General features: G+C 36.2%; 1 pseudogene; it reads left to right on the plus strand.

The window, feature by feature from the left end:
• Positions 1-2,180: 2,180 nt before the first annotated feature.
• On the plus strand, positions 2,181-2,694 carry LOC145035194 (26S proteasome non-ATPase regulatory subunit 1 homolog B pseudogene; annotated as a pseudogene).
• Positions 2,695-6,929: the final 4,235 nt, after the last annotated feature.

Genomic DNA, 6,929 nt, shown 5'->3' on the forward strand with positions numbered 1-6,929 from the left:
ATTTGCACAAATTTTATATGTCAATGAAGTGAACAAATAACCAAACTTTGTTAAAAGTACTTAAAACCAATTATTAATATCATGTGAATATTTACCTCATTATGATATTCTCTCCATTTGGCTATCTTGCAATATGTCTTTGATTTCTCTCATCATATTATCCATCCTCATAAATCTCACCCATTTTAGGGCCTTCACCATCAGAAAAAAGATGGGTTTAGTGACAGCCGATACACTTTCAACATCATCCCCAAAACGAATCATCTTTAATTGTATCACATACTTTTGCCCCATTAATTTCATATTTTCATCCCCCCATTTAACCCAATCTTTCCAAGAATTAAGGACTATAGGCAATAGCCTCCCTACACCCCATAATTAATCTAGTTTTGAATTTTCACAAAACATCGAGAAGGTATGAGTATGGTTAATAAAGTATTTCACAATTGCTTTTCCCTTCTATAGGTATCACTCATCCAATAAAATTCTTGTGTCATATCTTTAAAAATTAAGTTTAAACTATGAATACCTTTTCGATCTTGCGTTCGGTGGCTTTGCAATTAGCCGTGTTGTCCGTCACCATTTGTAAGACATTACTTGGACCAACGGCTTCAATTGGTATTCATAGTTTAAACTTGATTTTTAAAGATATGGCACAAAAATTTTATTGGATGAGTGATACCTATAGAGGGGAAAAGCAATTGTGAAATACTTTATTATATTATTTTAAAAAGAATTATGGGGTGTAGGGAGACTATTGCCACAACTATAGTCCTTAATTCTTGGAGAGATTGGGTTAAATGGAGGGATGAAAATACGAGAATTAATAGGGCAAAAGTATGTGATGCAATTAAAGATGATTCGTTTTGGGATGATGTTGAAAGTGTATCGGCTATCACTAAACCCATCTTTTTTTTTGCCACTCTTGTTCTCTCGACCCCCGGATAATCTTCCACATACATACACACTGCACCACGAGCATTGACGACAACAACATTGAGAAGTGGCTTATGTTTGACATTAGACCATCCATCCGAAATAATCGAAAGACTTTGAGTGTACCGAGTATCTTTCACCAGTATTAATTCTTTATCAATATCTCTCAAACACTCATCTAGCGAAACGGTTCTTACTTTTTCACTAGATGGAGGTTTATATCCATGGGTGACTTCTTGATGGCTTGTATCATTTCAGTGAATTGAGGATTCCACAAGACATTGAATGAGATACCATTAGCATACAAGCCTCTCATGATTTTGATGTCCATCATATTTCGCTCCATGACACCAAAAGCATACTCAAGTCGTTTTTTTGATGGTGTATTTTTTGAAAGGATTGAATTTTTAAAGTTCTTGACACACCTCCGCTCCCGACTTCTTTCACCTTGCTTGAAATTCGTTTCGTTGTAGCTTGGATGAATCTTTAATCATAGCTAAAAATCTAATTTATGTCGTCTTCCCAACTTGAGCATCAAAGAAATGTGTATGAATCCTAGTGTATGAGCTTGTATATTTTACTTTGCAATGGTTACAAATTCATTGTTTTGATCCACCAACATTCTTACTAGTACCCGAACCAACCATAGTCACTTCTTCTAAAAGAGGTTTGCCAGCTTCTTTATCATTTTTTTTGCTTCCTGTTGCACTTACTGTTATGTCCCCGTTCTCACCAATGTTAACAAAATTTTCCTATGGTTCTGTTTCACTATCTGATACATGAATACTAGCCTTGCCATTGCCAAGGTGAAAAGCAGAAATCGGCAAGTGTATTAATGGAAGTCGATGTTATAGTGGAATGCAAGAATCATCTAATTGAGAAGTTGAAGTTTATGGTGACAAGGGCCTGATTTAATAAGCTAATCGTACTTGGTATCGAGGAATCAGACAAATTGTCATTACTTTTTGGAACCGACATTACCATTCCTGCCCAATCGGTGATCCAATCGCCGGTTTTTTTTTTTTGCAATCGCCGACCCAATCGGCGAATTGCTGCAATCCAATTCGACGGAAATGCGTTCCTGTCATCATACCGGTTGCTTGTTTGGATTGCCAAGGAGCCGTACCAGAGAACGTTTTGCATGGCGTTGGGATCGACTCATGCAATGGGATCGACTCTGTACCCCGTTTGGGTACGGAACGTTCAAAACGTGGTACGTGACCACATGAGTGGCTCCTGTGACTATGGTTGATATCATGATCCGTGATGGAGACCCGATAATAAGATGCGGGGACATCTATGCATTGGCATTAGCATACAATGGGACAACAAATAAAAAGGCAATCCAACAACTTCTGCATTTTGCTATTTCAGACGCGAGTGATGATGTTAGAAGGACTGTGGTGTTAGCCCTCGGGTTTGTCCTCTGCTCTGAACCGAAACAGGTCTTTGTTCTTTCTCTTTCTATATACCACATTCCATAATTGTTGTGGTAGTTAGTAACTTTAATAATTACTGCAGACCACACACCTGGTCTCGTCTTTTTCACAGTCGTATGATCCCCACCTTCGATATGGGGTGGCTATGACCTTAGGGATTTCATGTTCTGGTACCTGCTCACACAATGCCATATCGGTGCTCCAACCCCTTCTATTAGATGGGGTTGGTTTTGTTCGACAAGACGCATTCATAGGAATGTCCATGGTGATGATCCAAGCCACACAAGAGATGGACTCCCGTGTAGGGGAATTCAAGTAATGTTCTACAACAAAGTTGATATTTGATCACTTAACACCGTAAATTTCAAGACAAAATTTTCATTTAAAATAATCATTTTATTCTTAGAAACACTTGTTTAAAATCTCATTCATAGTCGATTTACAAAACATACCTCCATTTTCACTTGCATAGAAAACCAGTATCCTCCAAAATATGACTCTTTCTCTGGTGTGTACAATCAAGCCGGTGCCGTCCCGTGATACTGAAAGAAACCTGAAAAACATCACACAAAACACTGTAAGCACGAAGCTTAGTGAGTTCCCCAAAATACCACACATAACACATATTAGCCACTCGAGGCTATAACTCTATGGGTCCGTGCACCCAAACTCTGTGAACCCTCAGGTTCTAACTCTGGGAACCTTCCGGTTCCAACTCTATAAACATGCACAGCATAAATCACATAGAAATAATGCAGTACAACACATCACGTACATATAGCATACAAATACTCTAATCACATAACTCTGGTTACCTACTCAAGGTAAAGTATAGTGAGAAGACTCACCTGGCAAGCAGAAAGCAGATATCCCCACACTTGAATCTCGAACTCGCCACCGCCTAACACGTAAGGAAAATACTCTCATGAATATAACTCTCGAGACTAGAATAAATCCTCTCATAACACCCTCTTATGGGTAAAAGACTATTTTACCTTTCTCTTGGCCCAAAGGCCACCTCGCTGACCAAACCCTAAAAGTCAACGGCCAACCCTTGGTCGAAATCAAAGTCCTCAGTCTAAGTCAACCCCTGACTGACCCTACTCGCAGAGTCAACCCTGTGACTCGTCGAGTTCCCATAATCAGAACTTCACTCAATCTGCGACCTAACTCGCCGAGTCACCCCGAGACTCGCCGAGTCCAACAACTCTGAGTCCACTCGCACACGACTCACCGAGTCATCCCTCGACTCACCGATTCTCGACTCAACTAGAGAATATTTGGGACTCTTCGACAAGACTCGCCGAGTCCAAATGGACTCGTCGAGTCCAAGGCTATCTTCAACCTACTCGCCGAGTTGTTCTTCCAACTCGTCGAGTTCCAGGCCATCTTCAAGCAACTCATCGAGTCGCCCCATGTGACTCGTCGAGTACCACCGGTCTGAATCCATACAGAAGCGTCTCAGGCCATACAATTGATCCAAAACATAGATCTAGTCTCCTACCACTCATCCATCACGTAAAGTGGCAAACTTTACGTGAATCCAAAGAGATCTAAGCCGTTTGCACATTGGGGCTAGGGTTTGGGACATGTAAGCTTCACTAAACACTCCAACACAGGGACTTTCATGCTCTCTGATTCTTCTCCCTTCCAGATCTGAGGTAGCAACCTCAGATCTAACCTCTAAACTTCCCATTTCATCCATAGACAATTTCTCACAAACCCCAAAATGAAGAAACAACATAACAACAGGTCAATAATGAGATATTACCTCTAAGTGATGCCCCAACTGCAATGAAATTCGAATCCAAGCAAAGCCCCTTGCTCCAAGCCTTCAATCTTCCCAAAATTTCTTCAACCATTACTTCTCCAAGCTCCAATCCACTCAACAATGGTGCTTCTCCGTGATTTAGGGTTTTCTGGGGCTCAAGGGGTGATAAAGAGGCTGGGAGGAAAACATAGTGATCTTTATATAAGGCTCAACCCCGAGAATTAGGGTTTTCTCCACTCAGCGCCTACTCGCCGAGTCCATTACACTGACTCGCCGAGTCGGCGACTTAACACGCAACCAAGTCGCGACTCTACTCGCCGAGTCCGCACATGGACTCGCCGAGTCACTCTTTCCCAATTTACTCTTTTAGCCCTTCAACTCTACTCTTGATATTTCGGGATGTTACAAGTTTTTGATGTGGATGATTTTTCTCCAAAACCTATCCTCATCATCCATAAACCTTACATAAATAAAACATGTTTGTTTATTTTTTTTTCTTTTTGTCAGAAATTTTCAAATAATGGTTCCATTTTGAGCTTATCTTACTTACATGATATAGTTCTAATATATTAAGTTCATTAAGGTATAACCTAATTTCTTGGAAAATGGGAAAGTAAAACAAAGGATATATATATATATATATATATATATATATATATATATATATATATATATTAAAAACCAGATTAAAAAAATATTTGGTAACTATTACAAAATAACATTTTGATTCAACTAAAATGACGAAGTTATTAATAACAAAAATGTGACATTTTACAGTTTTTTTTGAATGAAACAAAACATGCCCAAATACAAATCAACATTGTCAAATAGAAAGAATTATATTTATTCTTGAATAGAATGATCAACTACATTTCTTTATTTTGTTGTTATATCTCAAAAGAGTTTATTGTTTACTTTCAGGACTTGTATGATGTTGACACCCTGACCCTGAATGGTGCCAAAGTGATTGTAAGTACCATTGTATGATAAAGAAGGAGTAAGAACAAGCATCACATGTCCAAAGAAATATAGCAGTTGCCGCAGTTCTTATTGTGAAGATTTTCTGGTAGTAGCATCACCATACCAGCTATTTGGCTGAACTGAAGACAGGAGGCACGAGATGTATGGGACACTTTACTGGTAAAGGTAATTATGCTTTGATTATGGCATGCCCTATTTTAGGTGTTGTGTGGATATATAGTGTTTGAATTCACTATTGTATAACCAACTAGGTTACGTCTTATATAACTAACTAGGTTACGTCTTCGTCCAACTAATGGATGTTATTATTATTATTATTATTATTATTTTTAAATTCCATGAGGGCAAAAATGAAAATAGGGTTATAGATTTTTGGCTTTCATGTAAGAAATATAAACATACTTTCAGCTTCTTCTTTCCTAATTCTTATTAATGTATGTTTCATGTTTTGCATAGTTGCTATGATGCATCAGTTTTTGAACATCTGATATATATTATAAAATTACTTCTTTTGTCCCAAAATTATTGTATATAGATAAAACACATACAGATTAAAAAAACATTAAGTACCATTAATTTTATACAATAAAATGACAGTTTTGTCAATTAAATGGTTATTTGTTTAAGTAATAATAAGGGGTATTTTGGTAAAAATGTTGTTTAATTTTAGAAGTAGATTATTATTTTGGAACAAATCAAAAATGAAAGATGGACTATAATTTTGAAACGGAGGGAATATAATATAATGAAGTCGCTAACTTTCCAACTAGAACTTCTGACCCACGCGAAGCATGGATTTCCTACTAGTTTAACATATATAATCGGAAATTGTTGAATGCCAAAAAATAATTTATCAACTTATTACATCTAATAACCATATAAGTTAATTTAAATATTTATATTTTTTTTAATTTTATTTTGATACCGATTAAACTAATAGAAATTTTAGAAAAAAACAAAAGTTAATTCAACCGAAAACCTTTTCATTTTATCACAAACTTTATTTATAAAGAGATCTAATCTACAAGGCAAAGATAACACGTAATGGTTATTATCTTATAAAAAGGTGGAGTATGAGAGTATCTTAGTTAAAACACTATAAGGAGTTTTATTACGAAAATAAGTGCAAAAGTCTAATATTAAGCTAAGACTATTTCAATATCAATCACAAAATTTTCTTGTTTATTTTGTAACAATCTTATCGTTAATGCTTCGTATTCCTTTTAGCAACAGCTTTGATCAAACGATTAAATACGGTGATGATCGGGAGTGATATAATGATGTTACTTAATTTCACTTGGAAATCATATTTATTTCATGAATAGTTTTGTTGAGCTGTAACGATTTTGATAATTAACTTAATGCATTATGCATTATAATTCTTTTTATGCTAATATCATGCATGGTCATAAGTTAGATTTGTTTATGTCAATTTATCATGGTCACCTGACGTCTACTTTGAGGATAGATAACTCTGCCATGTCACCGACCATCTAATAGTCAATTTATTCACAAAAATCACACGTTAGATAATATTCAAGTATTCAACCCTCAACTAGGAAAACTGTTGTTACTTTTAGATTTCAATTACTCTTTTGAAGTTTTCTCGTTCCACGGCTATTCCCCACAAATCAGTTTTTCAATTCAAAAAACACGACTTAATTTAAACCTTAATATAATTGAATCTTCGGTGTTGCATTTTTTATTTCAAAAATATTTTTATAAAGTCAATTATGATGGATGCATTACATTAGTATAAATTGGATGGTAAACCCATAATTTATCTTCATAACCTACAAAGT

Source organism: Lactuca saligna, chromosome 3 (assembly GCF_052625555.1).
Source record: "Lactuca saligna cultivar CGN05327 chromosome 3, ASM5262555v1, whole genome shotgun sequence".
In the NCBI taxonomy this organism is placed as follows: Eukaryota; Viridiplantae; Streptophyta; class Magnoliopsida; order Asterales; family Asteraceae; genus Lactuca; species Lactuca saligna.